Source organism: Momordica charantia (assembly GCF_013281855.1).
Source record: "Momordica charantia cultivar OHB3-1 chromosome 11 unlocalized genomic scaffold, Mcharantia_2.0 BLBB01000011.1, whole genome shotgun sequence".
Classification (NCBI taxonomy): Eukaryota; Viridiplantae; Streptophyta; class Magnoliopsida; order Cucurbitales; family Cucurbitaceae; genus Momordica; species Momordica charantia.
In genome coordinates, this window is record NW_028275159.1 from 6,265,554 (window position 1) to 6,282,322 (window position 16,769).

Here is a 16,769-nt window from a genome sequence, read left to right on the forward strand (position 1 = left end):
TTTTTGTCAGTTGGGGAATGGGGAGAGTACACTAACACTCACATGGTGTTTCAATCAAAGTTGTCTTTCTTATATTAGAACTTGGCCTCCCTATTTTGTTGCAAATATATCGTATCGTAAATACTAAACTCTCTTGTCTCGTAACATTTTTGTTTTAAAAATTAAATAAAAATTTACGAAAACCCAAATGACAAGATCATTATCAAGTAGAGCCGTTTGGAGTGAAAAGCAATAACAACTTCTCCTTAGATTGCATAGGTGGGAGACGCTTTGGAGTCAAAAGTAGGAGCACCAACAAGCACGATGAGGACCAGGCGGCGAGTGATCCTGATTCCTGCCTTCAACCCCGCTCTCGTTGTCGTCTTCGAGAGCCTGATTTTGCTGCGCTCGATAGACGAGTTGGACCGACCTCCTGGTCGAGATTTTGTGGTATAAAGGAGAAGGAGGACCTAGAGATGCTGTGGATGGGAAGCCATTGTCGGCCTTCCCTTTCTTTTACTCAGATTAATTTATTTTTTGAGTGTGGAAAATGGGGATTGAAATCGAATTTGGATATTGGTGTGGGGCAATAGGGTAATGGGAAATCAAAGTTTTGATGAGGAGATAAGCTGGTTTTTTAGGCTCTTTAATTTATTGGTGCCACTTGGGAATTTTCATCATTTTGCTTCTCAAATTCTTTTTGGGTAAAAATTAATGTTTTTAGGCCCCTTTTTTTTAATTTTAAATATTTGGTTTTGGACATTGGAATATGGATAAAAGGTGAGTAAATAATGCATTGAAAATTAATATTTTAAGTTATTGAACTAAATATATATGCATCATTGGGTTATTAAAGGTTATACAATTAATTATTCAATTTTGTTATTAGAAAGTCTTAGTTTTATTGTTCTTAATGCATAGAGAAATTTCAATTATGTATCTCTACTCAACAATTGATTAAATGGATTGACTTAAAAAAAAAATAAAGACTAAATCGAATGGAAATATGATATATAAAAATATTATTTTGTATGAGTTGGCATTTTGAATGTTAAACATATATCCACTTCACTTTATCCAATTTTAAAAATCAATTGACATTTATTCAATTAAAAAATCCAATTTAATAGTGATCATCTTCAAACTCGAACCTTTCTTTATTGAAGTGGGACTCAGATGATTATTATTATTTACTATTGATCTTGAACATGTGATAATTGATATATAGTTAGAAGCTAAGCAAAGTTTTTTATAATTATTTTTAACATTGTATAATCTTTTGAGTAAAAATAATTCTTGCCAAAATAATATTTAATATCTCACACACACAAAAAATAATTAAAAATAAAAATAAAGGAAAGAATATTTTTTTGTGTGACAAAGGTAGAGAGAGAGAGTAAAAAGAGAAGACAGAGAAAAGAGTTGGGTGGGAAAGCATATTTTTAAGATATTTTATGTTTGTGAAAAGAAAATAACATGTATGCATGGAAATATTTGAAAAGGCTTGAATATATAATACTACATATAGTTTTAATATATATGGTTCAATTATATATATGTATATAGTTTTAATAAGTTTCTAAAATCTTGTTTGATAATTAACAATAAATATCCTGTGAGCTTACTAACTTTTATAATCTACATTTAAAAACGTATTAATTAAAATTTTAGTTATAAGCTAATAATAGTTTTATTTTTGAGTTTAATAATTTGTGGCTTGCGTTTGCCGCCTAAATAATTTAGTTGGCTCGAAACTAATGGAAACAAAGAGTATAATAAGTTAAAGTCCTTCAAGTATTTCTTCAAAGTTTTTAATTAGCTAATTGACTTTTTAAGAAATATTTTTATGTATTATCAAACATTATAAATATTTTAAAAATATATTTTCAGTTATCTAAAACTACTTAAGAAGCTATATTATTATTAAACACGCTCTAAAATAATAAATTTTCAAACTTGCTTAACAAAAAATTCTTTAAAAGAAAAAACTTTTTTTGAATGTCATCCAAAATATATTTTTTTTAAGTACAACATGTGAAGGTGGAGGTTCAAACCATGACGTTTTGATGAGAGATAGATGTCTGAACCACTTAAGCTATATTCAGTCTTACATCTAAAATATGCTATTACCATTTAACTAATACATCCACTGACCAAATCACTTTTGTTAGAGAAATAGTTTTGTGAAAACAACCTTTTCTTTTTCCTTTTAATTTACAAATTTTTTTAGTAGGAGATAGATTCTTTAAGCTAACCTTGTTTGCTTCCTCTTTCTCGTCTTCGTTTTGGATGTCCATCCATCTAATCTCTGATTCCAGTCCATGACTTCCTTGAATATAACTCCTCTCTTATTCTTCTCTGGCTAAGATGTTACAACGTTGGCCATCTTTTCTTAAGCCTCAAGCTGTGTTAAAGTAATCTCCTTAAGGAACTAAGGTCTGTAAAATCAGTCGGAGACGATAAGACCTAATCTAGCTTTCCGTGTGATATTCCCTTACTAAAGGCCTATCTCTCATCTTGAAGTTAAGGCAGGTTGAATGGATCATAGAAGGTGGAAGATGTGCTTCCATTCTTTGACCTATTTTTGTACTTTTAGCAACTTCAGTGCTACATTTTGAACTAATTAAGATTGTCATATGGTAAATAACGACAAACGTCAGTGAGAGAACATATATTTAATTGATCAAAATGAGTAGAAGATTGACTTTTAGATTTGTTAAATTATACTTTTCATCTATATATTTTCCCTTTCTATGTACTATTACAAATTTATTTTTTTAAAATATTAATCATATATACCAAGTCATGTTCTTGTCGTCAATGAATAAAGTCATTGACTGATTGACTTTGTTTGGGAAGGAAAATCACAATCGATCCCCAACGTGGGTGGCGATCTTGGAACAGGTCCATTTTGAACCTGTCGAGGTAGATCACTTAGCCATTTTCTTCTTCATTTTACCTTTATCAAAGGTAAAACCCACTCGAAGGCCGACCTGTCATCCGACATAAATAACCGCTGGTCGGAAAGTCTGTCAAAGGCCAAAATCTATAAATAGAATGCACCATTTCCACACCAGGTATCGAATTCCTCCCCGAACTTACGATTGAGTCTGAGTTACTAATTACTGACTTGAGCGTCGGAGAGTTTGTCTTCTTGTACTGGTCACACTGCAGCGCGTAAAGTCAGTTAGCTTCCGAATTCGACCTTGACCAGGTCGGGTTTTATTGCATTTTCTTGTGCACAAGGAGACTTGATCTTATACTAAAATGTAGAATTAGAATGGAAAAAGAATATCATATTAAACTATGAAGACTGCCTAAAAATTAGTCAAATTTAAAATCCTTCATCTGAATCAGGGGTGGAGCTAGAAATTTTTTTGAAGAATGAGACCGAATTTTTCACACTAATATATATATATATATATATATAGATGGTTTTTAATTTTTTTAAAATCTGAGAGAAAATTAAAAGAACTCGAATATTTAATTTATAAACATTTTTTTGGGTTGCGGCAAATTAAGGGAGGGACAATTTGGCCCCTCCTTCATGTTGGCCCCATCCTTAATTGACCTTCAATATATTGACATTTAATTGACAGCTTCAGATGTATTAGTCAATCAAGAATTTGAATATACAATACACAAAACGGCCACGTTTTAAAAATCTAACAAAAACTGAATGCTACTCCACAAATTCTCCCAAGTAAAATGTTGTTAATTTAGATGGAAATTAACCATTAGAAATTAGTAATTCCATGTCACTTTGGTTAACCATTACATACATGTAACGTATATATATCTAAAATACCCACAAATCTAAGTAAAATTTTCAACTAAATTAATACAATTTTCCATTTATAAATTTTCTTTGAATTCAACGAATATACAGGTTGGAGATCAAACTTTCACTAATTACATTATCTATAAAAGATAACACTCGTAAGAGATTTAACCACCGTATAAATACAAAAACGAAACGAGAGATATTTGAAAGTAGAGAGACAAAAAAATTGACACAGAGATAACAAAGTAGAAACGCGGAGTATCAACTTTTATTTTATTTTATTTTTCTTTGATATGAAAAACAAAATATATATATATGTGTGTGTGTATCCAAGGTGTAAAAACTAAAAAGAGGCACACGAGACAGTAGGGGCAAGGAGTGTGCATGGACTGCCGATTCCACGTGTAGAATTGTGTAATACAGCCACCCTCCATATGCACTCCTCAATCCTCTGTCTTCTTCGACAGAAAGAATACTCACCACTCACCTCAATTCCAATTCCTCTATCTCTCTCTCTCTTCAAAATTAAAAAAAAAATTAAATAAAAAAAAGATACACTTCTCCACCACCCACAATTAGAATCTATCTGCCCTTCAACATATCTAAAAAAAAAAAAAAAAACCCTATAAATACCTCCTTCTCTCCCTCTCTTCTTAATTCCTCAGTCATCTCCAATTTTTGTTTGTCCTCTCCTTCTTTCTCTTGCAAAATGGTGGTTGCCCTAAAAATGGCTGCTTCTGGCTCCCCCGGCGGCTTCTGCTCCGGTAGCGACGGACGAGCGGTCCGCTGTTCGATTTACTGGGAAAATGGAGGAGACGATGACGACGATGACGATGATGGAGTCGACGTTGCGCCCGCGGCGTAACTGCTGCATTATTTGAGTTTGGGTTTAGGGCATAACCCTAATACACACATATATATAATACTACAAAGTTAGGTATTAAGAAGAGATGTTAGGGAATTGGTAGTTTTAAAGGCTACTTTTGTGTAACCCTTTCTCTCTCTTAGGGTTTAATATACCCTTTTGTTTACTACTACTACTTTGAAGTATAGTGTGTAGAAACTTCCATAATTTTTCTCGATCTCTTACTGGTTATAATTTAGAACTAATTTCAGTTCAATGAATAATTCTGAATAAAAGATTTCCTAATCAATCGAATCTCTCTATATCTCTTACTTTCAAGAATTCTCTCCTCTCTCTCTTCATAATTTGTGGTAATTTGAAAATTTCCATATTATTGACTCTCTCTGATCTCAAAGGGATTAGTTTTCTGTCAAAGTAAGAATTAAGACTTAGTTTCTGTCTACAACAAAAAAAGATATCTAGTTAAAGATTTTCTTTAATTGGGAAATCTACTTTAAATAATGTTTTCAGAATCCTATTCCAAAATTTAAGAAAATTCAAGGATTAAAAAAAAAAAACAGTACTGTTTCCTTTCTTTCTTTAAAAAATTTGGTTAAGAAACATTGGGAAATGAAGATTAAACCAAAAAAACTCATGAAGAGAGTCACTTAAAAGAGTAGTATTCTTCCATGAGAGAAGGGTTTGCATGCATGGCTTTAAGGAAAGCATTAATCAATTTTATAATTTCCTGATTAAAAAAGCACCAAAAATCAAACGTCAATGATTAGTTAATTTATTGACCATAAAATGAATATTTAAATACGTCCTTTTCAATAACTAGCTAGGATTTAGTTTCTATATGTATGTATGCTTTTGTGAGAACCCAAAGTATATAATAAAAGGTGTGTGTATATTAACCTTAGACGAAAATAAATTGAGTTGATTCATTTCTTTTTTTACCTATTTAGTAAAGATTAAAATAAGTTATAATCTAATCACAAATCGGCCCTCGATAAACATAAAAATATATGAAACTTGAATGAATTTTGTTTAATGTGGACGTTCCTCTTTTTCTTAAATGAGTATTGGTTAAAAAAAATACACACGATCCCTAAAAAGTTGTTTGATAGAGTAATTGTTCTTCATATCTGGTTAAGAATCTCACGTTGAAAAGAAAATGGACTTTAGAAGGATTTATAATAGACATTATAAACTACTCATCTCATTGTCGATTGATTATAAGATGGAATTCCATGACTATTGATATGATATTAACATTGGGTATTTCCAATTCGATAAAACTGTCCAAGTTTACACTCTTCAATTAAACACAAAAAGGAAACTCATATTTAATTAAATATTTGCATTTTGTATTAATTGAATGCCAATGTGACGACGCTTTTATTGGATAAAATATTTAGATGAAATAATGTGATTTGGCAGGTAGTTTAATGAATTCCACAAAACTAACAATTATATCTTAATTAGTTATAATCCCATCTCAAATCTAGTTAAGTTGTAACTGTATTTTTTCCGAGGATGTTGTAATTGCATTTGTTAATTTCATTCCTTTGTAATTTGTTCAACTTATTCCAAAATATATGTGATCGAAATTTTGTTGACTAGATTATCATGTCAGTGGAAATTAGCTTACCGACAGATACTAAAGAAATGCACCATTCCAAGTTTAGAAATGTAATTAGAAAAGTTTTGCAATTTTTTTTATCTAATATATAAAGAAATTTAAATCTATATTGTATGTATCTTTGCCAATGATTTTTGTAAGTAGAACAATAGAAAATAGGGAATCGAGAATTCATGACCTCTTAGTTAGAGACATGTGTTAATATCCACTACTAGAAATTCGGTCTACCGTGACGTTTTTTTGGAGTCACAAAAATCTTTCGTGACGTTTTTATTGGCGTCACGTATACGTCCATCACGAAAGGTATACGAGACGTTTAAAAAACGTCACCAAAATTAGCACACGTGACGGTTAATTAGCGTCACGAAAGACATGGACTTCCACGACGTTCATAAATCGTCATGTAAAATGATTTCGTGACGATTATAGAATGTCACGGAAAGACCTTAAAAAGGGTAGGAGAGGTCACGTGAAGCACCGTCACGAAAATTGTATTTCGTGACGGTGTTTACACGTCACGAAAAGTGAATATCGTGACGTTTGATAATCGTCCTAAAAAATATTTTGGTGACGATTTAAAAACGTCACTAATGATTTCATTTTGTGACGATAAAAAGAGGGTCACTGAATACGTATTTAATTTTGATTGTAGATGTCGAGGAGTATAAATATCATATTGTTAAATTGTCGTTCGAACACGCAAATATATTAATTTACCATAACAAAGTTGAAATATATTAAACATGAACAAGGAAGCTAATATATTAATTTAGAATGTATTAGTATTCTCAAACACAAATTACATAATTACAGAATTAAACTTGTTCTTTACACACCAACCCCAACAACGATGCTCAGCCACCAATTAGTTGCATTTCTAATTGTCGACATCTTTGGGTTAAGAAAGACCTAATGAAAAAAACAATACCCAAGTTAGATAAATGATTAAACAAAAACCAACCTACTCATCAACATTCATAGTCTTCCTTATCAACTTATTCGATAATATAATAAAACAACCAACATAACGACCAAACAGAAGAAGCGCGATTCAAATAAACGACATGCCTACACTTTTTCTACATCCTTAAATTATATAGCACAAAATATCAGTACAATCATCCTGTAAGGAAAGTATCAATATGATATGATAACCAACAAAATGATCAAACAAAGTTCCAACATAACTGAAGAGGTTACAATAACAAAAATAACCGAACACTTATTCTATATCCTTCAGCAGCATAGCACAAAATAAACTTAAACAATATAACACAAACTAGCTAATATAGCAGAGAGATTGTAAACATACATTCCTCGTCTATAATCAATATTCAGTATTTCTTGTAAACGTACTCAATAATATAGCTATAGTCCCAGCATATAACAAGTTCGATTCATAAGTATTTAATATTCAAATGCTATAGTATGAATGATGACGAAAAGCTTAAAATAGCTTACTTTTGTTATAATGGAACTTTGAATGAAACGGGCACAACATGCTTCAGCTCACCCGAACGCAGTTCGACAAGCATTTCTAGTGCGAAGATTGCTCATGTCATATAAACCAATAATAAGCAACTTAGGAAAATGAGCTTTCTAAAAAACTTGACATAAACAATAACATCCAAACAAAGTTTTAAATAATACAGTACCGCATATGCGTTGAGCTACGAAGCCAACCAAAAATTTATTGTCTGACAAAATAGATACGTCAAAGTAGTGTGTCTGACGAAGTAGTCCTACCAGAAAATTTAAATATTCAGATTACTCTAAGTACTACACCTTCAAATGAATAAACAGTGATATAGTTAACAACTCACACCAAAGTTTTTCTCTTCGTCATGAAAGTATAAGGTGGCCAGCATTCCAAAAAATAAGCGAGACAAAAGTGTTGCTACTAATACATCAACCATGAAATCCAACAATGTGCAAGCAAAAAAGAATATTATATGCAACATGAGTTCATGGTCGGCCAAAAAAAGTAAATACACATCTTATGAAAAAGTAAGGTAGGACCCAACAAACTCGGCCCACTCCAATTCTTCTGATAGATTCGCGTACCCCTTTCGTGACAACCTGTGGTTGTACACATGCATTCCCCGCAATTCTCTATTCCGTTCACTTAAAGCCTTTATAATAGTGCATAAATTCGTATCAGTTTTAGATGCATCTGTCTATATAAATTAAACAAAAAGTATTGATATATATCATCACCATCAGATTCCCACACTTCAAACAAGGACATCGGATGGAATTAGAACCATTGACATGACTCAACCCAAATTCAATGAATGTTTGAACTCCCACTTCATACTCTTTGGACAATCTATTTTTCTTCATCTATGACTTATCCATTTCACTACTAAAATGTTGACGACAGAAGATCAATAAGACGTGCGTAGCATAAAAAACACAACTTGTAAATATTAAATTCCAAACGTTTATTACCAAGACCGCATCATTAATCAAGAAAAGAAGTAAAAAAATGTCAATATAGCACGCTTTAAACTCAAACAAAGAAATCGCAACATCGAACGATTTCGGTTTCTAGCAGAAGCAGATCCCAACTAAAACTCACTAACATACTTAGCATAGCCAACAAGGTTATATACATCGTTCTTACAAACTCATGATACACTCTCCACACAACAACCATGCAACAGTTCATTCTCAAATCCACTGACAAACTTAGGATAGCCAACAAGTTTCTACATCATTAAACAATTTTACCATATCTCCCAACACAACAAAATACTTTCATAAATGTACCAACATAAACTAAATGTCAAACCCTATATGGTTAATTAAGGAAAGATAGAAAGGGATAGTACCCAAAGATTGACGAAAAGCACGGTGGTCAGCCCTGATGTTTTCTACCAGTGGCAACTATAGGAAGCTCAACAACTTCACGACCAAAGATTCTAAGAAGACTAGCCGATACAACTAGACGACGAGTCCAAAGCTGGAAAACTTTAAGGTCCAAAACTCTCTAGTTCAGAAAGACACCAAGCTGCAAAACAACAGACATCAAGTTAAGTTATATAGAAAAGTAAAGGGAAAAAACGCAAAGTAGGTGCCTCCAATATGAACAAAGCTTTCACTAAATTCAAATCTTGTGCTAGAAAACACATTGCTTTCAAATTTATGAGCTTTGCTTCCCTGAAAACGAACAAAGCTTTCACTAAATTTACAAATTACCATATTCCCATGTTACTTGAATAGAATTTATATTTGCTCCTTGTACTAAGCTAACTGTGTCTCTCCAAACCTTTAATGTTGGCGTCAACCATTTTTCGATCTATAATTGAATAAGGGTGTCTGCATTTTCTTAATTCAAAAGTCTGAGGCATTGCAAATCAAGCAGAACAAGAGTCAACCATTATTATTAGTTCAACAAACACAAAACCAACACAAATTTCAAGTAATAAAACTTTCCAATTCTCACTGATCATTAGCCAACATCATTTTATGCTATATATTTATGACAACAATTAATTTAAGATAAGTTAGAGCATACAAGAGTTTTTTAGTTCAAATATGATGCTGAAATCACAATAGAGAAGCAATTACTATATAAAACAATCATCATCATCTAAAATTCTTAAACCAGAAGAAGTGTTTCATTAAAAGGCAATGTTATGGAAAAAGAAAAGGCAATGTTATGGAAAAAGAAAAGGGAAAGTAGAGTTGGAAAAAAAAAGTAAAAAGAAGCCAGAGGGATCCGTGACATATCACAAATGAGTGAAAGAGCAAAATGCAAAGAGAGGGTATGGATACAATTGTCATATTTTTATGCTAAGTGTTAACCAAAATAAGAAATACATGGCATGGATATATATATACATACATTACGGAGTGACATATATATAGTTCTCAAGTTTTAATCCCACATAAAAATCCCGATATGTTTAAATTACTCTCAAACCATTAACTCAAAATTACAATATAAAATAGAAACATGCATATGCCTTTTAGCCTAACTCCCACAACTGAGGGAATGAAAAAGGGAAAGAAATGAGGAAGAACAAAGAAGACACACAAACCTCTTCTTCCAACATATAGAACAAGGTGATCAAAAATCACGTTTCACATGAAATCATTAAAAAACGTATGGAAATAATTTGAAGAACTATTGAACAGCTACACGAAACAAGCAAGCAAAAGATAAATAAAAACAAGAAACAAATAAGTATTTCTCAAAATAAACCTAGCTAAAAGCTTCATGTCTCTTCTTTATGAATTCTATTATACTTGGAAAAGTTTCATAGTAGCCAAATTAGAAAAACCCGAAAAGAAAATATAGCAATAATTATAATAAAAATCAAACTAAAATCATACTAAAAAACAAGCATAGTTTTTAAGATCAATCAATCATATCGAAACGAAATTTAAGGCAAAACTTTCTACAATTCCAAAAAGGCATCATACTCATAACAAAAGAACAACTAATTAAATCCAACACACTAACGTAACAACTTTACTTATATAACAAATAAACTAATAAGTCACTTATCGACGCACCAACCATAAAGAAGTTAGGTTTCATTGAATATTTCATATTTATAGCAACAATTAATCAAATCAACAACCAATACAAATTAGTTCACAACGTACCTTAAATACAAGCAACAATGAAAGCCGGAATGCACCACGAAGTGAAGAAGATTCAGCTCAAGATTGATCAAAATAACTTAAAAACAAACCTCAAACAAGTCACAAGTTATTTTCTGTAACATTAAAAAAAAATTAGGAATAGTGATTAATCCAGTTTAATGAAAACCATGTTAATAAAAAGAATTCGTACGTTCTTAAAAAATTGAAGCACATGTGAACTTGGTTAAAATTTCCAGGCTTGAGATCTTCTCAAGAACCATTGCATTATTATCCAAAGCTGCACAATTTTTTTGAATTTTCTCACACAAAATTAACTATGAATTTAAATAGGGACACATCTCGACAGCTTCTCAAGTCTTTAATTAACCACCGAACTTCTTATTTAGGAAAGAAAATAAAATAAAATTAATTAAGCAAGCTGGAAGAAATAGGAAGAGTTTAAATAGGAAGATTTGTATAATAGTTAAAAATATGGGTATCTCTAGATTCCAAGTTAGCAGTGAAAAACTAACTATCACACCTACACTATGCATACAATTAATAGGCTCACCAATAAATTACAGTTTACGGTCTCAAACCAATGCAAATATGTTTCATAATTACTAAATTATAGTCATCAATTAAATCTTCAAAGTAAAAGACTTTAACATGATGAATCAAAAGTCCACATCAATTACCTTTTTGTGCACTTGTTTCCATTTTGTGAAGCAGGTACACAAAGGATTATTTTGAACCATAAAAGTTAGTCTAACAATGGATGAGATACCATGAAGAAGTTAAAAACTAATCTTCTCAAGGACAAAACTTGCCTACTAATTGCCATTTTGGAGATTTTCAAATGTGTTTAAAAAAAGAAAAAGTTTTTGTCTCTCCCTCTTTAGAGTCTCAACTCCCCTATATCAAAATCTCGAGAGTTGTGTCAAAATCTGAAGAGTTGGGTAGCATTGTATAACTCTTTTTTAAATATAGACCTTTAAATACATGCAATACAAAGATCATTGCAATCAAAATTGTCAATCAATTAATGGGGCAAAGCACGAAAGAGTCAAATGGAGATAGAAATTTGTTGATGAAACTAAATAGAAACTAAATGCAATGGGACAAAGCACCAAACAATCAAATAAAATATTTATGATGAAATGAATAATTACCAATTTCAAACGCAAGTTTAGAAAAAGCAGAGCAACCGGGTCCATCGGTGAGCCAGAGAAGGAGAGAGTCGGAGTCTACAAACTAGTGAAACAACTGGACTTCCTCCGAATCCCCTACCCCACGTATATGTAATTTCAAATCCAACAAAATTTCCCCTTCCTATTTCTCACTCAAACCCTAGAGAGAAGCATAAGAAATTAACCAATCCGGTTTCAAGTACGAAAGGAGGATGAACAATGTTTAAAGAAAATATTTACTTCACGAGCGACTGACGGCAAGGAGCGGCAGCCACAGACGGCGGATGGCGAACAACGAACCAGGAATGACGATAATAGGGAGAGGAAAGTTGATTTGGAGGGTGGGCGCGAATGAGGAAGAATGGTGGAGGGCGAAAAGCAGCAGCCATGGACGGTGGACGATGGATGGCGGCAACAGTGTAGGGCTACGAACAGACGAACGGCGAGGAGTGACTGTGCTTGGGCGATGGCTATGAAAAATCGATTTGGGGGGTGGGAATGAATGAGAGAGAGAAATGAATTTGGGGATTATTTTTAAAGCACCATCCCCACGTATTTACCAAAATCTTTAAGTTAATTTACTTCTTTTTCTCTATTCTTTTTCTATACTTTGTAATTAAATTTGAAAAAAATAATTTGTATTTTCATTTTTCCAAGATTTGTAATTTCAAATTTCAATCCTTCGTATTGAAATTATAAGCATTAATTAAATCTTTTTCGATGGAAGAAAAAAAAATCTATGAAATTCTCTTTGTAAAATTATCTTGATTAAAATTCGCTAACTTAATTTATCTTGGTCCAATAAAATTAAACTTAAATTCTAATTAAATCCTAACTTACCCAAAAATAGAACCCTAAATTTAGAAAATCAAAAGATTTAAATTATCGGCTTAGGGGAAAATCCGACGGGAAAATCCAAAAACACAAATTAAATCTTAAAAGCAAACTAACGCAAACACGAGTCGTTACATTTAGGGTGAAAAAATAATATAAAATAATGGAAATTGACTCATTCCTAAATATGTTTTCTTTTAAAATGAAATAGAAATACAAAAATAATATTTATTTTTAATGGGATTCAAAATTTAGAGAATTTCTACCACCTAAATTTTAGGTTTTTAAGTTTTGTTAACTTAAATTCTAACAATGCCTAAAAAAATATATTCCATCAAATTAGCTTCAAATATTTTAAGTTAATTAATTATTTTTTTTAATCTATTTTTCACTATATTTTTTAAACGTCACGAAAAACCAACTTTTTGACTACCATTTCGTGACAGTTAGAAAAACGTCACGAAAAGTAAAAAATTCGGAACACTCCGTCATTTCCCACCAAAAACGCACCTCAACCTTTCGTGACAGTTTTTAAACGTCACGAAAAACCAACTTTTTGACGATCATTTCGTGACGGTTAGAAAAACGTCACAAAAAGTCAAAAATTCGGAACACTCCGTCATTTCCCGCCAAAAACGCGCATCAATCTTTCGTGACGTTTTTTAATTGTCATGAAAAACCAACTTTTTGACCACCGTTTTGTGACGGTTAAAAAACATCACGAAAGGTCAAATATTTGGAAATCTCTGTTTTTTTCGTCCAAAAATGCATTTTTTACCTTTCGTGACACATATTTTTATTTTGAACAGTATTTTACTATTCATGAGCGTCACGAAAACCCAATTTTCTAGTAGTAATCGTTCAAATGATTATACTAAGAGTTTTGGGGGTTTTGTATTTCAAAATTTAATGTATAATTACCCAAAATTTTATTCTTCCATACAATTGATCAACTTGAAATCAGACTCCAATAGAATTTTTAACTATAATTCAACAAAGGATTGAAAATTGGAGCCCTTGAACTCTTAACCTTTGCTTACATATTACATGATTAGTGTGCATTGAGCAATGATAGATAGACGAGCTATAAATTTTCATAAGATGGGGCAAAATTTAATTACTTTCCAACTTTATATATATATATATATATAATATTTCAATTCTAATACTTTAGCAAATAAATTAGACAAAAATTGATATCATGGGAAACTTTCTAGTACTACAGTAGTACCTACTCCTTCCATTCACATTTTGACACATCATTAAGTAATATATTATTTTATTCAATAAGGTCCACACTATTCTTACGTTGCTTTAATGACCAACAATAAAAGGGGTAGGATAGAGAACTTTTTATAATAAAGTTTTTCTCCCGAATCATAAATATTTTATATATACTTTTTGAATTATGTCGAAGTAAGAGAAAGCAGCAATGTCTCTCCAAAAAGTTGTCTAGGATTTTCTCCCTATGGAAAGGTTGCAGCATTGTTTTCTTAATTTTGAATATTATTTCTTTATTTCAAAGGCTATTTAGTATTTAGTAACTAGTAAGACACTTTTAATGGTTTGAAAAAGAAAGGGCAAAATAAAAGGAAATCCTGAGTAGTGGGAGATTATTGGAATTAATTTAATAATTAATTCATATATGGATAACAAATTAAACAATAATTATATTTGGATTATTTAATAGGGATATATCAAAGGGTCTTTATTAATGCATCATTAGTCCAAAGTATTCTAGACTTATTTGAAAAAATGTGATGATGTGGAATTTTTTAGAAGAGGCCGGATGATAGGCCCATTAAGCTCAAAAAACAAATCTTTGGAGGAGGCCGCGTGATAGGCTCATTTGGGCCAAGCGTGTGACCTGTACCGCCACCCATTCCAATGACATGGCCCATTTATTTATTATTTTGATTTAAATCTCATGTTCATTTCTTTTTAATTTTCAATTATGAGTTTATTATATTTTAATTCCAAAACTTCTAAGCTTTTAGAAAAAATAATTATTTGGTCAAGAGCTTATTTCGTTAAAAAATTTATAAAAAATTTATTATTATTATTATTTTAATTGGACATCTCTTTTTACACGGAACGATAGTACTATCGAATTGAACGTGTCATCTAATCAAACCTCGTGTTTTAATTTTCCAAAAACCAAGAGACTTGTGTGTTTTCGGGCCAACATTATCCTTCCCTGACATTTGGATTTCCACTCCCCGCATTTGATATTACAAAAGATTTTCATCATTTAAAAAAAAAAATCCGAATATTATCCTTCTTCAGTCCCAAATTTCCTTCTTCTCCTCTGATTCATTTCTGCCAAAAGATTTGAAGCCATAAACTTGTTCTTTCGATTGAGCTTTCTTTGGTCCGCGCGCCCATGACAGTGCACTTAAGCTAAGCCTGTTTTTCTTAGATGAGTATTGATTAAAAAAGAAATACACGCAATCTCCCAAGAGTTTTTGATAAAGTAATTATTCGTCATATCCGATTAAGAATCCCAAGTTGAAAATAAAATTGACTTTAGAAAGATTTATAATAGACATTAACTATTCATCTCATTGTCAACTATTGATATGATATTATAGCACAACAAATTCAAACGAACATATGGATATATCGCTCGTTTGTATATCCAATTTGATAAAACTCTCAAAATTTGGAGACCTTTGCTTACATACTACATAGGTACCATTTCGAAAAAGTGTCCATTGAGCAATGATAGATAGACGAGCTATTATAAATTTTCTTAAGATGAGGCAAAATTTAATTACCTTCAACTTTTTATATATATAACCTTTCAATTCTAAAACTTTAGAGGTAAAAATTGTAACATGATAGAAAAATTTATAGTATTATGGGAGTACTTACTCCTTCCATTCACATTTTGACACATTAAGTAATATATTATTTTATTCAATATGGTCTACGTTATTTTTTATGATACTTTAATGACCCACAATAAAAGGAAGTAGGATAGAAAACTTTTCATAATAAAGTTTTTCTCCCAAATCATAAATATTTTATATATACACTTTTTGAATTATGTCAAAGTAAGAGAGAGCAGCAAGGTCCCCCAAAAAGTTGTCTACGGATTTTTTCTCTACGTAAAGGTTGCAGCATTGTTTTCTTAATTTTGAATATTATTTCTTTATTTCAAAAGCTAATTAGTAACTGGTAAGACATTTTTAATAGTTTGAGAAAGAAAAAGGAAAATAAAATAATAATTAATAATTAATTCATAGGTAACAAATTAATGAGAATTATATTTGTGCTATTTAATGGATATATTGAGTAGTCTTTATTCATTTATAATTAGATAGATTGATAATCCTGAATATTCTAGAATTATTTGAAAAAATTAGTGATGACGTGGATTTTTTTAGAAGAGGCCGGATGATAGACCCATATGAAGCTCAAAAAACAAATCTTCGGAGGAAATTTTGAAAAGAGGCCGCGTGATAGGCCCATTTCGGCCAAGCGTGTGACCTGTACGGCAGCCTATTCCAATAAAATGGCCCATTTATTTATTTTTTATTATTTTGATTTAAGTCTCATATCCATTTCTTTTAATTTTCAATTTTGAGTTTATTCTATTTAATTCTAAAACTACTAACTAGTTAATCATGAGTTCAAATTTCACTCATTAATAATAATAATAACATTTTTTTTTTTAAGAAAAGAAAATTATTATTTTAGTTGGACCTCTCTTTTTATACGAAACGAACGAACGACAGTACAATTGAATTGAATGACAGTACGAATGAATTGAAGCCATAAAACAAGAACCATGTCATCTAATCAAACGTGAAAGGACAAATATAGCCCTTCAGTACTACAAATAAAATAATTTTTTTTTTAATTTAACTGAAACCTTGTGTTCTAATTCTCCTT

At 31.2% G+C, this 16,769-nt stretch overlaps 1 long non-coding RNA gene across 3 annotated transcripts; it reads right to left on the reverse strand.

Moving 5' to 3' along the window:
- Positions 1 to 6,985: 6,985 nt before the first annotated feature.
- On the reverse strand, positions 6,986 to 12,527 carry LOC148208049 (uncharacterized). 3 transcript variants are annotated; one of them, XR_015788700.1, is made up of 5 exons: positions 12,279 to 12,527; positions 12,021 to 12,198; positions 9,087 to 9,265; positions 7,714 to 7,994; positions 6,986 to 7,161 (listed from the first exon to the last, which is right to left on the reverse strand). It is a non-coding gene; the product is annotated as an uncharacterized LOC148208049 (long non-coding RNA). The 3 variants fall into 3 exon arrangements; XR_015788701.1 differs by lacking the exon at positions 12,021 to 12,198; XR_015788699.1 differs by having other exon boundaries at positions 9,087 to 12,198.
- Positions 12,528 to 16,769: the final 4,242 nt, after the last annotated feature.